Genomic DNA, 12,065 nt, shown 5'->3' on the forward strand with positions numbered 1-12,065 from the left:
ACCAACATTCGGTTTAAAAATTCATTAACTTTAACTCACTCTAGTTTACATTTCATAAAGAATTTTATGTAAAAAAAATCAAATTAAAATAAGATAAAATCGAAAAGATTTGCAACTTTCAACTTTTCCAAATCATAGTCTTCTAGTCTAATTAAGGTACTCCCGTTTGAAGCAATTTATTTTTCTAAAAAAAGTTGAAAATTGCTTGTGTCTACTGGCTGTGCGCAAAAAAGTAAAATAAAAATTTATGACACAACCAATTATTTTATAATAAATATGGAAATTATCTGAATAGCAGAGGCAAAATTCAAATCCCTTCTGAAACTCTTGTTCAATAGTAAATATTGTGCTTTTTACTTTTTCAAGGTCTACTAGCCCTTTATGCAAAATATTTTGTTACTCAGTTTCAGTTCAAAGCAGTCAAGTATAAATTTAAAATAACAAAAAAATAATGCAGAATATATTCTAATATTTTGCTGAAGAATTACACACTAATGCAGCTGTAACAAAGAATCTAAAACGAAAATACTAAACCTAACATAATTTGTGTGAAAATCAGTTTTGTAATATGTGGTGCTATTTTATTTTTACGTTTTTTATTTCTCGTATAGCCTTTATCGATTGTTCCGGGTTACATCATAACTTATGATAGTTATGCGAAACAAACTACGGCTGTCCTGTTGGTTCACAAACAAATTAGCAAAACAAAGTCATGTCTTTAAGCGAAAGCAAATATTTTACTTGTCTTTCAGTTGAAAGCAAACAAAGATATCTTGATAAAATTTCTAAAATAGATAATTTAGATCCATATAATCTATTGAAATCTGATTTGATTTTTTCAGTAGATTTTTATCCAAAAATTAGTTATCCTGTTATTGTAAACTATTTAATGTTCGCTTTATCTCCTATATCCGCTGATGAACTTAAATGTTATAAAAGTTTAGAATCTTATAATTTTTTTCTCTCTGGTTGGGTCAAAGAAATTGGTTTAAAGTTATTCGATGAAAAATGTTTGGTTATTGGAAGGGTAACAAATTTAAATATCTTATTATATATATTCAGTACAACCTTTAAACCTTTAATTAATAAAATTTATAATTTTATTATATAATATATAATTCTATTTTTTTATATGAAAGGTTTATCATTCTCAAAAGCATAATGAAACAGCAACTTTTACATGGATCATTTCTGTAAAGAATGGTAAAATATTGAGTGCTCATTGTAACTGCATGGCTGGTCTTGGAGAGGCATGTTCTCACATTAGAGCAATTTTATTTTATATTGATGCTGCTGTCAAAATTCGCGACTCTCACAGAAGAAAAAGCATATTGGATGCTTCCATCGTCATCTAAAGATATTTCGTATTCAGAATGTGTCAATATAAATTTTACCTCTCCAAGTACTTTCAAAAGAAAATATGAGGATATGATACTAAAAGGATCTACTTGCAGTCTTCTAAAGAACAATAGTGATGCATTTACAAATAATAAATTAAATAATAATAATCAGACACCTCCAACTCAAAAAGAACTTGATACATTTTTCAATGAGTTGAGCCTTTGCAAATCGAAGCCAGCCATTTTATCTGTTATATCTCCCTACAGTGTAGAATATCAACCCTCATTATTAAAATTGCATTTTCCAAAAATGTTACGGGACCTATATGATTCCTCAACTTTACCTCTTAGTTACATAGATTTATGTAAACAATGTGAGCGTTTAAACTTGTCTGTATCTGAAGTTGAGCAGTGTAATGTCGAGAAAGCTACAAGAGAGCAAGTTTTTTCAAGCAAGTGGTTTTATTTTCGAGCAGGGAGAATCACAGCATCGAACATGTATAGTGTATTTCACACACTTGATGACATGCCTGCCCTATCATTAATTAAAAAAATTTCTTGAAAAAAAAATTTCCTGAAAGTTACCAAATTAATACATGGCAAACTAAATGGGGACTAAAAAATGAGAAGGTTGCTTTAGCAAAATATTTTAATATTATAAAACAGCATCATGTTAATTTCAAAGTGATAAAATGTGGGTTTTTTATATCTACAGAGTTTCCTTTCATTGGCGCTTCTCCAGATGCTTTAATATCTTGTGAATGTTGTGGAGAAGGATGTGTTGAAATTAAAAATTCTGCTAACCATAAAGATGAATTCATATTTGAAGCTATCAGTAATGATAAAACATTTTGCATCCAAATTATGAACACCGAAAAAAAGCTCAAACAAACACATCCATTTTACTTTCAAATTCAAACTCAATTACATGTATGTAAAAAAAACTTTTGTGATTTATTTGTAAATACTTCTAAAGATTATCACTTAGAACGAATTTATCCGGAAAGTGCCACGTGGACAGTTTGTGTTGCAAAATGTCAAAAAGTATTCATTAGCTCTATCTTACCAGAATTAGTTGGTAAATATTTTACAAGAGATACCAAAAAAAAAGATTCGGTTTCCATTGCTGATCATGATTTTTATTGTTATTGTAAAGGTAATGGAAATGGTGAGTTGTTTCCTTGTGCTGGAAAGAGTTGCAAAATTAAACTTTTCCACTTGGTATGTTTAAAATTGAATAGTAAGCCAAAAAAGAATTGGTTGTGTCCAGATTGTCGTAAAAATTGTTAAACACTTTATAAACTGTAATTTTATTTAGGGGTGGGAAAATTTTTTTTTATGTTTTAGGTAAGCACATTTAGGCATTTATAAAATCAATATTATCCAAATATAAATTTGGAGTTTTGAAAATGATAAGTTTGAAGATACAGTGAAATCCTGATATCTCTAACCCCAGATAACTCTTACTTCCAGTAATTCGAAGTACTTTAAGTTCCCCTTGAAACCTCACTAATACTTTCTCATAAGAATCACTAGATAATTTGATCCCCTGATTACTTTGTCCCTGTGGCTGATATTTTGCCGATAACTCGAACTTTAGAAGAAAAATAACAACAAAATCTTATTAACAGTTATTAATTTTCATTCATTAAATTAAATTTTTTCGATTTTTGAAATATCAATCTATTTTATATTTTAAAAAATGTGTTTCAATTTGCTTCTGTTTTTAAAACATTGTTTATTGATGTTGAATTACATGGCTTAATTATTAAAATTACATAAATATGTTAATTATAAACATAAATAAATGTGTAAAACAAACAGTGTTCTTTTTTTGTGACTTTTAATTTACCGTTAACCAGATATATTTTGTAATGATAAAATGTGGTTAAGGTATGGGGAGCTTTTATACCTCGGGCGACAATCTTCGTAGTGATAGTGTCACGAAAAAAGTATTCAATCAGTTTTCTGTTTTTTAACTGGTTTAAAAACGGCTAGCCCTTTTTTTTACGAGGTTCTTCATTTGAATTAAAATAAAAATGGGGATTTTTGTCCCGAGAAATTTATTGTGACAAAAATCCCCATTTTTATTTTCACCTTACCGTCAGGGTTGTAATGTGTGTAGTTTCCTCTCTAGAACATATTTTATATCTTACTTGAGTCGTCCGTTACGGTGTATTCAGTAGTCCGGTGTGTAATTTTTTCAAACAATTTTAAAAGAATAGTCGCAAATCGAAACATTTTAATTTGCGCGCCTGTTTAATTCAATTAAAGTCGGCTTATTTTTATTAAGTTTAGTTGTTTTTTTTTTACACATTTACCTCCAACAAGCCTGTATGCAACCACTATTAAAGTTGGAAGTTACTGAAAGAAAAAAGATGAAGATTATAGAGCAAAATAACGATTAACAGACGGCTTAAAAAATTATATGAATCAGGAAAACAAGATCAAGGGAGTGAATTCCAAAGAACTGATATTAGAGGGAAAAATATATACGAATAAGAATTTTTGGAGCACTTAAAAACAGTCGTAGTAAAAGGATGAGACTTAATTAAATGACGAGTAACACGAAAATGAATTTTAGTAGAGACACTTTTTACAAGAGACGCTAGCTCATTTGCAGAAAAGAGTAAGAGATGGTCGTGTCATCAGCGAACAATGGCACCTTAGCAGTGACGGATCAAGGAATTTTTGGTGGGGAGGGGATGTTGATATTTTAATTTGTATGACATTTGGGTCTTCTAAAAAAAAGTCCTCGATTTCGTAGAAATTGTAGGACTTAAATAGTTTTAAAAGTATAGACGACAGCTCCGGAGAACATTTCTGTTATGTTACATACAGTTATGTTGGGAACACAGTTTTAAGTGGGAAAACACTTATTAATTACTTTTTAGTTAATTCAATTATACAATGCACCGTAGTATATTAATTTTTAAACGTAGTGTATAACAACTTGAAAAGCTTTTTAAAGGTTTGACGAAGAATAAAAACTTCAAAGTTTAAAATATGGTTTTATAAGTAAATTATCTTATCGTTATCCCTGTTTTTAATTTCACTAAAGTTAGTGTTCATCTTTTTCTGAGAAACAAAAATAACAAGCTAAAATGAACAGCATTTTTTTAATATCTAAGTATATTATATTATATAAGTATATTTAAAGGTCGTATTTTTTATAATATAAAAGAAAATGGTAACTGTATAAAACACCTCTGGGTTATATATATATATATATATATATATATATATATATATATATATATATATATATATATATATATATATATATATATATATATATATATATATATATATATATATATGTATATCTATATATGTATATATGTATATATATATATATATATATATATATATATATATATATATATACATATATATATATATATATATATATATTTATATATATATATATATATATATATATATATATATATATATATATATATATATATATATATATATATATATATATATATATATTACAAATTTAAATATACATGTGGTTAATCAAATGGTATCACAGAGTCGTTTAAATTTATTAATTAACATGATATTGTAACAATTTTGTCCATTGCTGTAAGGCCATTGTTCTGTTTTATCAAATAGTCCAAAGGAATTGTACTATGTAAAATTTTATATTTATTTCGGATATTTCCTATAACTCTCTCTATATGAATTCGAATAGAGGCTATTTTTCTAGTCTGCTCAACATCCCAAGAACTGAGTTGGCGTTTTCCTTTAGTAAATGATGGTACTTTTACCTATATATAGCAACGCTATCGGCGCAATATATAGCAACGCTATCTTCAATACTAAATCCTCTATCAGCCATAACAACATCGCCAGGTAATAACTTTGATAAAAAACCTGAATTTTCAGTTAGATATTTATCACTAACACGACCACCCCATGATTTCGAAATAAAACTTACAACGCCTTGAGGTGCAATACCAATTAAAAATTTGACAGTGTTGTGGTGTTTGTAATAAGAAAAGGTTTGAGCGCGTGCTAATGCATTTTTTGGTTTGTCAATAAAAACCTCAAAGCAATCTATAATAACTCCAACTCTGGTTCCAAAATATTGTCGGAAACACATTGGGGTAGTCTTACATAAATGCTCTCTATCAGGCCATATTATAAGCTCCTTTAGTCTCAGATATAAAACATCGATTGCTTTTGAGAAACACAGAAGAGGCTGTTGTGCTACTGATATTGTAACGATAAGCTAAATCATTTAGCGTTAAATTAAGCCAAAGACGCATCAAAGTTAGCAAAAGATGCTGAAAATCTGATAATTTTGATCTCTTACATGAAAGGAACGATTTTATAAATTTAAAAAGAGTAAAAAAAACATCCGTATTTGGAAGACCTGTATAAAAGAGAACTTTTTCATCTGATACAAACCATTCTATTGTACCATTATTTAGAAAAGATAACTCAGACATTAAATTACAAATTTCAGATTTAAGTGAAGTTATTTCTTTATCCATGGAAACAATATGTTTGTTTGTTATTTCAGTTTCAGTTTCAGTTTGACAGGAGTAATCTTTTAAATTATTTTCACATACTTCACTTACTAACTCAAAGTCAATATCATGTAATCTTGAATGTGAAATTGTGTCTGTAAAATCAATGGGGCATGGTACAACAACTTGTAATTCTTTTTTTGGAATAGCATTTGAAACATCCTGCATAAGTCTGAGTTGACGATCAATAGCACGCTCATGCCTAGTAACATCTGCTAACTTTTTTTCGTAACCCATGGATTGATTTGGTATCCAATCTGGGTGGGATTTCTCAAATAGTTTGGAAGGCTTTCCTGAAATATATAAAACAAAAATTTATATTCAGTATTTACTAACCAAAAACTTTATTAATTTAAGTTTATGTTAATTCAATTAACTAAGTTCAGTTTAAGAACAAATTAAGTTAAACTTAAGTTAACTAAATTTGAACTTGCTAATACAACTATATGAATTTCTTTTTATAAAAATAAAACTAAAGAAATTTATTATTATTATTATTTAATGTTTACTAAATGACTTTTTTTTAAGTTAAATACTAAACCTGTAATGAAATGATCAGAACAAACTCTATAATGAGTTGCGTTAATATTCATATTTTCACGTTTTATTGCACTAAACCATTTCATTTTCCTTTTTGTGGATATTTGCTTAGTTTCCTCATCGTGATGTAGAAGTATGGTTGGAATTCGAATAAATGACTTTGTGCAACTTTCAGAACGAACTGTGCAGCGAAACACACAACAAAAAACCATGACTTGGATGATAATAAAATTAAGCCAACAGTTATTAGTACAAAATCAGAATACAAAATCATAATAAACACTAGTTCCGTAATTGTTTGTGAACCATCATGGCGGCTAATTACTTATTAAAGGATAGTGAGGCCAGGCCGGAACATAATTAATTATTTTTATGACTTCAAGTGCAAAAATGGCTTCCGACAGTCTCGGATTGGAACTAAGAAAGAAAATTATTGACAATTACGTAAGTGGAATGTCACAAAAAAGTATTTGTGATAAATATCGCGTGAAAAAAATGGACCGTATCAAGACTATGTTCCAAATATCGTTCTACGGGGAAGTTGGCAGCAGATAACAAAGGTGGAAGACCGCGTTCCACCACTTCTTGAGAGGATTCTATGATCGTCAGATCCGTCAAGAAGGATCACTAGATATCATCAGTCGAGATACAAAAGCAGTTAGAGCTGTCTGTATTGGACCGAACAATCAGACGACGTGCTGTTGAGGCCGGATTGTTTTCTCGACGCCCTGCAAAGAAACCGCTGATTTCACTAAAAAACAAGAAGAAAAGACTCCTGTTTGCTACATCTCATATTGACTAGAATGTGCAGAAATGGCGAACTGTCCTGTTCAGTGATGAATTGAAGTTCAACATCATTGGGAGCGATGGCATTTGCCGTGTTCGTCGACAGGTCGGAAAACGCCTCGATTTACGTTACTGCCATAAGACCGTGAAGCATGGTGGAGGCAATGTAAAGGTCTGAGGGTGTTTTTCTGCTAACGATCTAGGTCCAATACATCGAAACGATAAAATAATGGACCGTTTCATATATAAAAATATCCTGAAAGATGTTATGTTACCTCATGCTGAATGGAATATGCCAATAAAATGGGTTTTTCACCAAGACAACGATCCGAAACACACTGCAAAAGTAGTCAAGCAGTAGTTTCAAGACAACCACCTATCGGTGATGGATTGGCCGCCTCAATCTCCGGATCTCAACCCTATCGAAAACCTGTGGGAGATCGTCAAACGGCAGAATTAATCGTGAAGGTGTTTGTAATAAGGATCAACTGTTTGAACAAATCCAAAAGGCTTGGGCAGCGATTCTACAAAGTTTCATTAATCACCTGATCGAATCTATGCCTCCAAGATGCAAAGTTGTGATCGACAACAAAGGATTTGTCACGAAACATTGATTGCGAAATACAGCTTGGTCAACATTTTGTCGAGTTGCACTTGTTTTGTCCAGAAGGAAATCAACTTTTAATACTTTTGATTAATTTATTAATTTTCGTGTACAAATAATTAACTTTGTGATGAATAAAACTTGAAGAACTTTGTCTCTTAACAGTTACATAGTTATTTCTCTAAATTGAAAAAATGCAGCACTTTTATATAAAGAAACTAAATTAGCATTATTTGGTTGCACTCGTTTTGTCCGATACTGTACATTGTTATGGTACTACTTGTTATTGATACTGTTTAATATTACATTGATATTCTTAGTATAATTTAAAATCCTGAAAAGTATAATTTTCTTTTTACAATTTTTTATTTTTTTTATATTTCTGTCTTTATTAGAGATTTGTATTAGAAAACATAGACTACCAATACACCCTCATACGCACTATTACACCCTACCTTATATGAAAATATTTGTCAATAAAAGTAGAACTTTAATCGGCCTTCAATTTTTACGGCATTTTGGGCAATGTCAAGCACTGCTATCAGGGTCGTGCAGAGGGCCAGGCACCCGCGCAAGTTACTCAGCATCCTGGCTCCTATGGGGGCCCCAGCAGTGGTTGATTTAAAAAAATTTACTCGCAGAAATGCAGTATACTACTGGGTTTTTTTTTCCATGCCTTTATCTTTACGCCTCAAAGCAAATCAGTTACATCTTTTCACACAAATGTTCAGCACAAATGTTCAATGCTAACAACAATAGAGCAAGCAAGTTTTATCAAAGTCAATAGTAATAACCCTGGTCTTGAAAAGTTATTGTTTAAATTTTATATCTAAGCTGATCTTGAATATTAAGAAAATCTTGTTATGCGATCAAACCTAGTGCAAGAAAAGAAACTTTAAAATTGACGTATTACGAAGAGTTGTTTTTACAGGCGATTCGCTTGATTATATAATTTAATTTAATTTATAAATTAATAATGATAAACACACAATATTATATGTAATATATCATACTGATATATTACATATAATAAGCTGATATATTATATATAATATAACAATTAAAAATGGCTGCTTTGCTGCAGCCATTTGACGTTGGTGACTTTAAATGAAATTTTTTTCCTTTTTTCAATTTTTTTTTACTTAGCTGGATAGGTTTTTCAGGGCTGGTTATATTCTCTTTCCACTGGATATGCCAAAAGATATTGAAATCATATCCAATGTCAGTTTTAAAAATCAGAATGCCATATGAAGAATCCTTTTCGCGAGATTGGCTTGTATTTAGCCCAGCAAAGACAGCAGTATTTTGTTTTCTAATTCAATTATTTTAACTTGAAAATCAAGTTTCACATTTCCGGATTTTGTGAATCGCAAAATCCTCAACAAAGTAGCTACCTAGAGAAAAACTATAGAACAAGTCTTGGATGTGTAACTGTTTCTTTGTGAACGTCAATTGGCTTTTTGTGGAAAATATGACCTTATTGAAGATTCTCAAACGGAAATAATAAATTTCTAATAAATTTCACATTTGCATATTCCCATTTTTTTGAATTTTGAAGGAGACCTTCCATCAATTTAATGCCTCGTTCAGCAATGATGTTTGTTCTTGGAATATGAACTACACTATCTACTTTACTCCAGTGTTTCATAAAGCACTTTAAAGCAGCTGTACACTTAATTTCAGTCAATGCATCAAGCATATAGTCATATAATTTATCATCAAATAATTGTTTTCTGAACCAAAGTTTTTCCCATTGATTTACAATAAAAGTTGCTGCACTTTCAAGTTCATACCTCCATGTTGGTATAAGAAAATAGGCAAGAAGAACATATAATGCTCTAGAGTTTCATCTAGCACTGTGAAATGGAGGAAGCCACTTAATTTTTGGTAATTTTTTATGATTTTTGAAGTAACTAAAAGCTTCACACAACTCATGAAGGAATTACAAGTCATCTCGCCATCCCAAGTTTACGTAATGATTAGGCTCAGCTTCATATGTATAATTTTTTTGAAGATTTTTATAATTTTTGGCTAAGTCCTTCACAAATTTATAATCAAAACCAGGATTTGTTGATTTACAATTAACAAAACGATCCAAAACGTGTTTTAAAAGGAGATTCAGTATATGATGCTGACATCCTAAATATTGTAGTTTAGTAAAGCCTCTGGTTTCCATTTCATTTTGTATTTTTACAACTATACCATTTAATCTTCCTGTGCTTACTGTTGTTGTTCACATATAATCATTGAAATACATTTCCATGCATCAAAATCATTTAGCAATTTTTTAAAAGCTTCAAAAATATCATTGGATTTTCCACTTTCACATTTAACAATTCCTAAGTTAATTTTCCTTTTCTCATTTTGATGTATTACGACTAGGTATTTATTTTCTTTCCGTCAAAATGTCGGCAGAATTGTTCTTCTTGTAACATTTTAGCAACAATTTTCTTCATGCTTTCCCCTTACCTTATAGTTGATCTCCATATTCCTGTCTGACTTGGAGTTTCTATTTCAATAGCTTTTTCAAATAACTTTTTACAGATTCTAGCTGATTTATTTGTACTTAAAGATTCAGTTATTACAAGATTAGATGCTAATTTTGTTCTATTATATACTCTCTATCTTGATTTTTTTAAGTCTACTGGTTCATAATTCTCTTGTGAATCTAAATCTAAACCAGTTTCTTCTGATGCAATTGAACTGGTAACTAGACAATTATTCGCTTTGCTTGTAGAAGTTGTATCTTTTGCATTACAAACTCTGACTTTTGAAGGATTTAATGACACATGTATGTTCGTACTGTGACCAACTTTTCCTGAACTTAATAAATGTATGTTATGAAATTTTTTATCTTCCAGACTAAGCCATATGCCCTTAATATTGGTGATATCAAAAAGATCTCCAAAAATAGAGCATTTTTCCTTTTTACCAGGCATTTTAAGATACTTGTCATGTTTTTTCATAACCTTTTCAATTTTTTTTCCAACTAATTTTTTAGAAATACTTGGAAAGTTGAGTTTGTTCCATAATTTACTTATTTTGACAGCAATTAGCTTTACTCTTTCTTTTCTGCTTTTTTCAATTGATGCCAGGTAGTTGTAACGTCGAATAATAAAAGTTTTTTTAGCATTCTATTAAATGAATCCAATGGTTTTTCAATAAAGGGTAGACCAATACTTGACATTATACGTTTTTCAAACAAAACTAAATTGTTTGTCCATACTCTTAAATATTTGTCAACAACAGTTTTGCTATATTTATTTGACATATTAGAAAAATCTAAAATGCATGGATAATATATGTTAGTAATGTTCTATGTTTTAATATTATTTTAATAAAAATACTTTTCTTTAAAAATTTACTGTACAAATATAAAAGTAATTAAAAAAGACATTGAAATGGGTAAAGACAAAGAAAATGAGTAAAACATAAAACGCATTAGTATTAACTATTTTCTGTATTTGTGTAATATTTCAGTTCAGACCAACATATTATACAAGCACATAAAATAGTTTTTACTTCGGTGTGTTTTATGCTTTACAGCGAATTTAAAAATCAAATACTTCCATAATAGTCATAAAAACTACAATATTTTTATAGCATAACTTAATTGTGGGTGGGTGGGGACATTTTTTAACTAAATTCAATATTACTATGAAATTTTAATATTAAAGTAAAAATAGTTAAAGCGAGAAAGTAATAAAGCAATATTTTAATATAATGTGTTAATGTGTGAAATTTTGAACTTTGAATTTTCAAAAACGTTTTATTTAGTATTCAAATTTCTACTTGTTCTTACGACAAAAGAAACTAATGGCTTATTTAAGAAACTGGCGAAAATGCCACTCTAATGCTCTAGCTCTGACAGAATCATCTGTTAGTAATGAAGAAAAGAAAGTCGAAAAAAATAATGACAACTCAAAATTTACACAAAATATCAGTTAAGTAGAAGAAGACAAAAATTTGGAAAGCAATTATAAAAGTGAAAAATTTCTTTATGATTATTTGTCTCAAAGTGACAATGACACTGTGTTTTTCTCAGAAGAAATTGAAATAAACGATGTTTCTTTTAATCATAAACTGGCGAAATGGTAGTAGAGCACTGCTGTTCACGTGAATAAGTAAACGAGCTGTTAGCTATACTGATAGCAGAAGCCTTATGCTATCTGCAGAAACAGCTTTTTGTATACCAGTCACACTTGCTTTCGACAGTAACTGATTTTGGAGCCTGAAGCAAAGTTCTTTTAT

Source organism: Hydra vulgaris, chromosome 07 (assembly GCF_038396675.1).
Source record: "Hydra vulgaris chromosome 07, alternate assembly HydraT2T_AEP".
Taxonomy (NCBI): Eukaryota; Metazoa; Cnidaria; class Hydrozoa; order Anthoathecata; family Hydridae; genus Hydra; species Hydra vulgaris.